Genomic DNA, 8,334 nt, shown 5'->3' with positions numbered 1-8,334 from the left:
GCCTTGCTGATCTTTGAGGGGCCCTATTCTCTCCCTAGTTGCCCATTTGTCCTTAATGTATTTGTAAAAACCCTTTGGATTCTGTTTGCTAAAGCTATCTCATGTCCCCCTTTTCCCCTCCTGATTTCCCTCTTAAGTATACTCCTACTTCCTTTATACTCTTCCAAGGATTCATTCGATCTATGCTGTCTATAACTGACATATGCTTCCTTCTTTTTCTTAACCAAACCTTCAATTTCTTTAGTCATCCAGCATTCCCTATACCTATCAGCCTTCCCTTTCAGGAATATACTTTCTCTGGATTCTTGTTATCTCATTTCTGAAGGCTTCCCATTTTCCAGCCACCCTTTACCTACTGTCTCCAATCAGCTTTCGAAAGCTCTTGCCGAATACCGTCAAAATTGGCCTTTCTCCAATTTCGAACTTCAACTTTTAGATCTGGTCTATCCTTTTCCATCACTATTTAAAACAAATAGAATTATGGCCACTGGCCCCAAAGTGCTCCCCCACTGACATCTCACTCACCTGCCCTGCCTTATTTCCCAAGAGTAGGTCAAGTTTTGCACCTTCTCTAGTAGGTACATCCACATACTGAATTAGAAAATTATCTTGTACGCACTCCAGAAATTCCTCTCCATCTAAACTCTTAACACTATGGCAGTCCCAGTCGATGTTTGGAAAGTTAAAATCCCCTACCATAACGACCCTATTATTCTTACAGATAGCTGAGATCTCCTTACAAGTTTGTTTCTCAATTTCCCTCTGACTATTGGGGGGTCTATAATACAATCCCAATAAGGTGATCATCCCTTTCTTATTTCTCAGTTCCACCCAAATAACTCCCCTGGATGTATTTCCAGGAATATCCTCCCTCAGAATAGCTGTAATGCTATCCCTTATCAAAAATGCCACTCCCCCTCCTCTCTTGCCTCCCTTTCTATCCTTCCTGTAGCATTTGTATCCTGGAACATTAAGCTGCCAGTTCTGCCCATCCGTGAGCCATGTTTCCGTAATTGCTATGATATCCCAGTCCCATGTTCCTAACTATGCCCTGAGTTCATCTGCCTTCCCTGTTAGGCCCCTTGCATTGAAATAAATGCAGTTTAATTTATTAGTCCTACCTTGTCCCTGCCTGCCCTGTTTGACTCACTTCTGTTCTCAACTGTACCCGTCTCAGATCGATCTCTTTCCTCACTATCTCCCTGGATCCCAATCCCCCACCTTACTAGTTTAAATCCTCCTGAGCAGCTTAGCAAATTTCCCTGCCAGTATATTAGTCCCCTTCCAATTTAGGTGCAATCCGTCCTTCTTGTACAGGTCACTTCTATCCCAAAAGAGATTCCAATGATCCAAAAATGTGAATTCTTCTCCCATACACCAGCTCCTCAGCCATGCATTCATCTGCTCTGTCCTTCTATTCCTGCCCTCACTAGCTCATAGCACTGGGAGTAATCCAGTTATTGCAAGCCTTGAGGACCTCCTTTTTAAAATGTCTGCCTAACTCTCTGTAATCTCCCTTCAGAATCTCAATCTTTTCCCTTCCTATATCGTTGGTACCAATGTGGACAACGACCTCTTGCTGGCCCCTCTCCCCTGTGATAACATTCTGCACCCTCTGTGAGACATCCTTGATCCTGGCACCAGGGAAACAACACACCATTCTGCTTTTTTTCTGCTGGCCACAGAAATATCTCGGATTACAGAACCCCCTAACACAGCAGAAGCTGATAGTCAAGTTCGGCACCCATAGGAATGGCCTCAACTGGGACCTTGGGTTCATGTCACATTACAGGTGACCCCACTGTACTATACACTCTCTCTCACACACAAACACTCCTACACACTCGCACACCCATGCAGACTCTCTCTCACACACAAGCTCTCTCTCATACGCAAACACATGCACTCCCCCTGCACTCACACCCACGCACGCATCCTCTCACAGGTACATATTCCATCACACTCATACACATACTTAACCAATCTTACACACACACACTCTATCATATGCACTCACACCCACATGCACACACTCACAAGCACACATGCAATCTGTTTCTCCTACATCCGCACACATAAGTTTATGGGGTGAATTTGTTTTTGCAAAATTACATTTTATTTTGCTCAAATCTGCATGAATCCATGTAAAACTCTGTAAATCCCACTTTAGAAATAGAACCAGTTTGACTCAACACTGGGACACAGACAGACCTCACACCTTAATGCCTTGTCTGTGCTGCGATGGCACATATTTTTCGAAAAGCTAGAGACATCTTGAGAATGTAATTTAAAAGAGATTCTGGGAATTACATATAAAAGAACAGAAACCAAATATGCCATTCTAAAAGATAAAATTGTTTAATGTATCATTACATTTCCATGACATTGTGCTCCTGTGGCTATGATCTCTGTGCCTTATGGCCTTATTCTCCACAACCACTTGATGAAGGAGCAGCACTTCGAAAGCTAGTGCTTCCAAATAAATCTGTTGGACTATAACCAGGTGTGGTTTGATTTTAACTTGCTTCAACTGAGGCATTCAGGACGATGATTATTTGGATAGAATTGGTGTACAGGAATAGGGAGGAGATGGAGAGTTGGTAACAGAATCATGACAGGGGTGATGGGGTGAATGACTTCCTTCTCCACTGTAACAATTCTGTTAGTGATTTCTATCTTTACTCCTTACAGGAGATAAAAACTGATCACTTTTGTTTTCAGCTTCCATCTCCAGGTTTACAAACTCTTTCTGTAAAATATCACCGTGTTCTTCTTCTCTATTTCTGAGGCACGAAAACTGTGACAAAAGCAATATCTGGATATCTGAAATAAAAACAGTGGCTGTTACCAGTGCTCAGCAGGTCTCGATGGCTCTGATAGAGAGAAAAATGCAGTTAACACTCAAGGTCTGTGACCTTTCATTTTGATGTTGCTTTGCACCCCAGTCACGAGTTGCTGGCAATCTTTCCCCCATAAAAGAGAAAATCTCGGAGATCCAAGATGGCAGCAACCCAGCAAGTCTGAGTCTGTAGTGCTCTGCCCAAGACTCAGGCAAAGTGGGCTGCCTGCCTCCACCACACCTGCCAAACCATTTAAAATAGCTTTTATTTAATACAGCTAGTTATTTTGCACCAAACTTGAGCAGTTTGGTGCCCCATTTAAATGACTAAAGGAAAGAATGCCCGCAGCTCGCAGCAGGCGGAAATCCCTCGCCCACCCTCCCCAGCTGCAGCAGAGATGTCTGCAGCCGCCCCGGGGGACTTGCCTACGGTAGCGAGCCTTGTTGCAGTGATTACCAAGCTCGAAGAGAAGATCAACGCTTTCATAGAAAAGCCCAGGAACAGATGGGAATCGTTGTCAGTCGCGCTGCAGAAGCACAACCGAGACATAGAAAAAAACGAACATCGAGTCGGAAGGGCGGAGCTAAAGGCCGTGACCTCCAAGGCTGCTGCAGAATCGGCCGTGGGTCGAGTCCGGACTCTCGAACAGCGGGTCTGGGCCTTAGAAGATCACATATTCGTTTGCTGGGCCTACCCGAACGGGAAGAGGAAGGCCAGCTTACAACATTTCTGCAGTTGTTGAATCTGGAGGCTGGATCAGACCAGGTGCGGGTAGAATGGGCCCACCGGGTTGCAATACGCAGGCCCGGGTCAGACCAGCGCCCCCGCCTGGTCCTGTTCCAGCTGCAGTGCTACAAGGAGAAGCAGATGCTCCTGGAAGCTTCGAGAAATCTCGGGAAAGATCCCCAAACCATGACTGACAAAGGATCCAAGATTGTGCTGTTTCAGGACTTTTCCCCAGCTCTGGTCTGAAAGAGGAGGGCATTTGAGGAAACGAAGAAGCATTTAAGTGATTTAAACATTCAATATTCCCTGCACTACCCAGCAATGAAGGGTCCGTGTATAACTTCGGGTTGCTGGAGAAGGCCAAGGAATTTTTGGACTCTCTTAGATAAATTGTAAGAGTTAACTCGTGTGGTGAATGATGTTGTTCTGCCCTCCCTCTTCCCCAGTTCACCCTTTTTTCTCTTTTATTACATTATTGCTTAATATTATCTCTGGGGAGTAGGGAGGGGGGCCTATTTGTTCTCCACTCTGCAATTTTCCCCTTTTTTTAAAATATATATAGGCCGGGTGGTCTAGGTGAGGAGGGGTCTCTGCCTTGTCTTTTTTTTTCTCTTTCTTTTAAAGCGGGGTTATTTCCCCCTGTTATTTTGTATTACTGTACTTAATTATTATCTGCTGAGACTGTAATTTTATATTTTTATATGTTTATACATGATATTAACATCACCAAATATATCTAAGTGTTGGTATGAGTGGGTGAGGGGTAGGGTACTCACTGTTAACTTTAGCTTTGTAGTACACTTAAATTTTCTTTGTTTTATTATGGGGTGCCTGGGTCAAGGGTGGGGCACTGGTTGGGAGAGGATATGATGGGTTTTCGGAAAGGAAGTGATGCCTCCTGGAAACAAGGGGGAGAATCTCCATTTAAACATGCTTTATATTTTTTCTATTTAGAAGTAGTTTTTTATTATATTGGTGTGTGTATTAAAGAATGTCTATTTTTGTGAATTTTCTATGGTCTCTGCTCAGGGTGTTTTTGATGGGGCTTCTCCTCCCGGGGGGTCTCGGACTTGCCTGGATGATTATGGTTAGTCATTCAATTAAATGGTGCACCTGAAATGTCAAGGGGAGTAATTCACCAATCAAAAGTAAGAAAATATTATCAAACCTCAAAAAAGAAAGGATTGATATAGCTCTCCCACAGGAGACACATTTATTGGATAAAAAACATTTGAAATTACAACAGGGTGGATTTGATCAGGCCTTCTTTTCTTCCTTCAGCTCAAAAAGTAGGGGAGTAGTTATTCTTTGTGCTACTGAGCCTTTATAAAGTTCTGGTTAGGCCCCATTTGGAGTACTGTGTCCAATTTTGGGCGCCAGACCTCAGGAGAGACATATTGGCACTGGAGCGTGTCCAGCGGAGATTCACACGGATGATCCCTGGAATGGCAGGTCTAACATACGAGGAACCACTGAGGATCCTGGGATTGTATTCATTAGAGTTTAGATGGTTAAGGGGAGATCTAATAGAAACTTACAAGATAATATATGGCTTGGAAAGGGTGGACGCTAAGAAATTGTTTCCGTTAGGCGAGGAGACTAGGACCCGTGGGCACAGCCTTAGAATTAGAGGGGATAAATTCAGAACAGAAATGCGGAGACATTTCTTCAGCCAGAGAGTGGTGGGCCTGTGGAATTCGTTGCCGCGGAGTGCAGTGGAGGCTGGGACGCTAAATGTCTTCAAAGCCGAGATTGATAAATTCTTGATGTCACAAGGAATTAAGGGCTACGGGGAGAATGCTGGTAAGTGGAGTTGAAATGCCCATCTGCCATGATTGAATGGCAGAGTGGACTCGATGGGCCGAATGGCCTTATTTCCCCTCCTATGTCTTATGGTCTTATTCGGAAGAATCTCCCTTTCAAAGTCCTAAGTCAGATAACAGATGAATCTGGACGATATATACTAATTAAAGCCCTTATAAATGGAGAGGAATATGGGATTTTAAATTTATATTGTCCCCCGGCGCATCCTTTCAAATTTATAATGGAAGCTGTCTCCAAACTGATGGTTCTCGGTGCTCATCATACAATTATAGGGGGAGACTTTAATTGCATTATGGAGCCGGAGGTAGACAGGATACCCAAGAGTACTGTGGGTGTATCCCCCAGATCCAGACAATTGGCGGATTTGAATAAAGAATTAGGATTTGTAGATGTGTGGAGGTGCCTCCACCCATAAGGCAGAAGTTTCTCTTTTTACTCTAATCCACATAAATGTCACACTAGAATTAATATGTTTTTTGCCCCCTCGACTTTTTTAAATTCCATATCATCCTGTAAAATAGGTAATATAATAATTTCTGATCACGCTGCTGTGTATATGGAAATCAAGGCTAGGAACAATGAGGCGTCCCCCCGACATTGGCATATGGATTCCTTCTTAATGAAGGATAGTAAATTTGTAAAATATTTTTCTCAAGAATTTAAAACTTGCTTAGAAATTAATTCAGGTATGGCTAGTAATCTGTCAATGATATGGGAGACTATTAAGGCTTATGCACGGGGTCTGATCATTTCATACTCGGCGACCCAGAAAAAATTAAAGGGAGACAACAACGTCTGCTTGAGGATCACTTAAAAGCAGCTGAAACAGCATACATTTGCAGACCTTCTATTGCCAAATTACAAAGGATTACGGCCCTTCGGACAGCTCTGAATACCACGCTTACCCAAATGGTAAAGAGGGAAATATTATTTGCAAAACAAAGATTACATGAATTTGGCAATAAACCTGGTAGATACTTAGCATTTCTCACAAGGAAAAAAAGGCCCCTCAAGCTATCACAGCTATCAGGGAAAGTGCCGGTACTCTGACTCATGATCACAAAAGGATCAACACAATCCTCAGAAAGTTTTATTCTGATTTATATAAATCGCAGGATTGTGAAGGTAGAGCCAGGAGGATGCAGTCCTTTTTTAAAAGCCTGGCCTTTCCAGACTTAACCCCAGAACAGATATCGGCTTGAATGCTCCCCTAACAACCCAGGAAATAGTTGATGCAATCAGGCAACTTCAGAGCGGTAAGGCACCTGGCCAAGATGGATTTCAGATTGAATTTTACAAAGAGTTTACAGGAGTATTAGCTGGTCCACTTATGGACATGTATAACTACTCATATAGTCAGGGCTGCCTCCTGCCTTCGCTGAAAGAGACGAATATCTCCCTCATTCTCAAAAAAGGAAAGGATCCAGAAGATTGCGCATCATACAGATCAATATCCTTGCTAAATGTAGATTTTAAAATTCTTTCTAAAACATTAGCATTGAGGCTAGAGGGGGTACTGCCATATATCATAAAAGAGGACCAGACAGGGTTTATCAAGAACCATAGATCATCTAATAATATCAGAAGAGTCTTGAATGTGATTCAAGTCTGTCATCAGGAAAACATACTGAGAATAGTAGTCTCATTGGATGCAGAGAAGGCATTCGACAGGGTTGAATGGTCATACCTGTTCTATACATTGGAAAGGTTTGGCGTTGGAAAGGTATTTGCCAAATGGGTCTCAACACTGTATAATGATCCCAAAGCAGTTGTGATCACCAATGGATTAGGCTCGGATAGCTTCAGTGTGGGTAGGGGCTGCCGTCAGGGATGTCCTCTCTCACCGTTGCTATTTACGCTAATAATTGAGCCACTACATGGGCTGACTCTAATATAACGGCCCTGAGGGTTGGTACAGGTAAACATAAAATTACCCTATATGCAGATGATGTTCTCTTTTTTCTTAGTAATCCTTTGATGTCCGTGCCTCGCTTAATCCAAGTTATTAATACATTTTGTGCATTTTCAGGCTACAAAATTAATTTTTCAAAATCGGAGGCCATTCCGATGGGTGGCCTCGCTAGTATGTCCCACTTATTGGACAGATCCCACTTCCCCTTTCGGTGGTCTCTGGAGGGTTCCTTATACTTAGGCATTTTTATCAGCCCAGTATTTGGCCAGCTATACAAGGCTAATTTTGTGCATCTATTGGAAAGGATAAGGCAGGACCTTCATCATTGCGGAGACCTTCCAATTTCCTGGCTAGGTGGAATAGCCCTAATTAAAATGAATGTCTTGCCCCGTCTCTTATACCCTATAAGAATGCTCCCGGTGATGCTGCCGAGGCTGGCACTGCGCAAATTGTATGGTTGGCTGGGTTCTTTCATCTGGAATCATAGACAGCCCCTCATTAAGTTAAGGAAGCTACAGCTTCCACAGGCAAGAGGAGGGCTGGATCTTCCAGACTTTAGGAAGTATCAGTTAAGTTCTCTGTTAAGCTACATAGCCGATTGGGTCTCACCTGACCCGCAATCAATCTGGATGGACATTGAGGCTTCACAAGTAAAGTGCCCTCTTACTAACCTTTTATTTTTAGACAAGAGGAAAATCATCACGGATCACTGTAAAAACCTTATAATACTAAACACAATTAAAGCCTGGAATATAATGCGGCAAAACGAGGGTAATTCACATAAAACATCCCCTTATACTCCTATAGTGGGGGCATGGGATTTTTAACCGGGGCTTACAGATGCCACATTCAAATCCTGGAGATCCAGGGGTATCTCATGTTTAGGGGATCTGTTTGAGGAGGGGATCCTGATGTCCTTTGAACAGTTGCATCAGAAATTTGGATTACCTAATGGAGACCTCTTTCGATATTTCCAAATTCGAGATTACATACAGAAGAAGACTACGCTATTAGATAGTCTCCATAAATCAG

The sequence above is a fragment of the Chiloscyllium plagiosum genome, chromosome 24 (assembly GCF_004010195.1).
Source record: "Chiloscyllium plagiosum isolate BGI_BamShark_2017 chromosome 24, ASM401019v2, whole genome shotgun sequence".
Lineage (NCBI taxonomy): Eukaryota > Metazoa > Chordata > Chondrichthyes > Orectolobiformes > Hemiscylliidae > Chiloscyllium > Chiloscyllium plagiosum.
Note: the sequence above shows the minus strand (reverse complement) of the source record.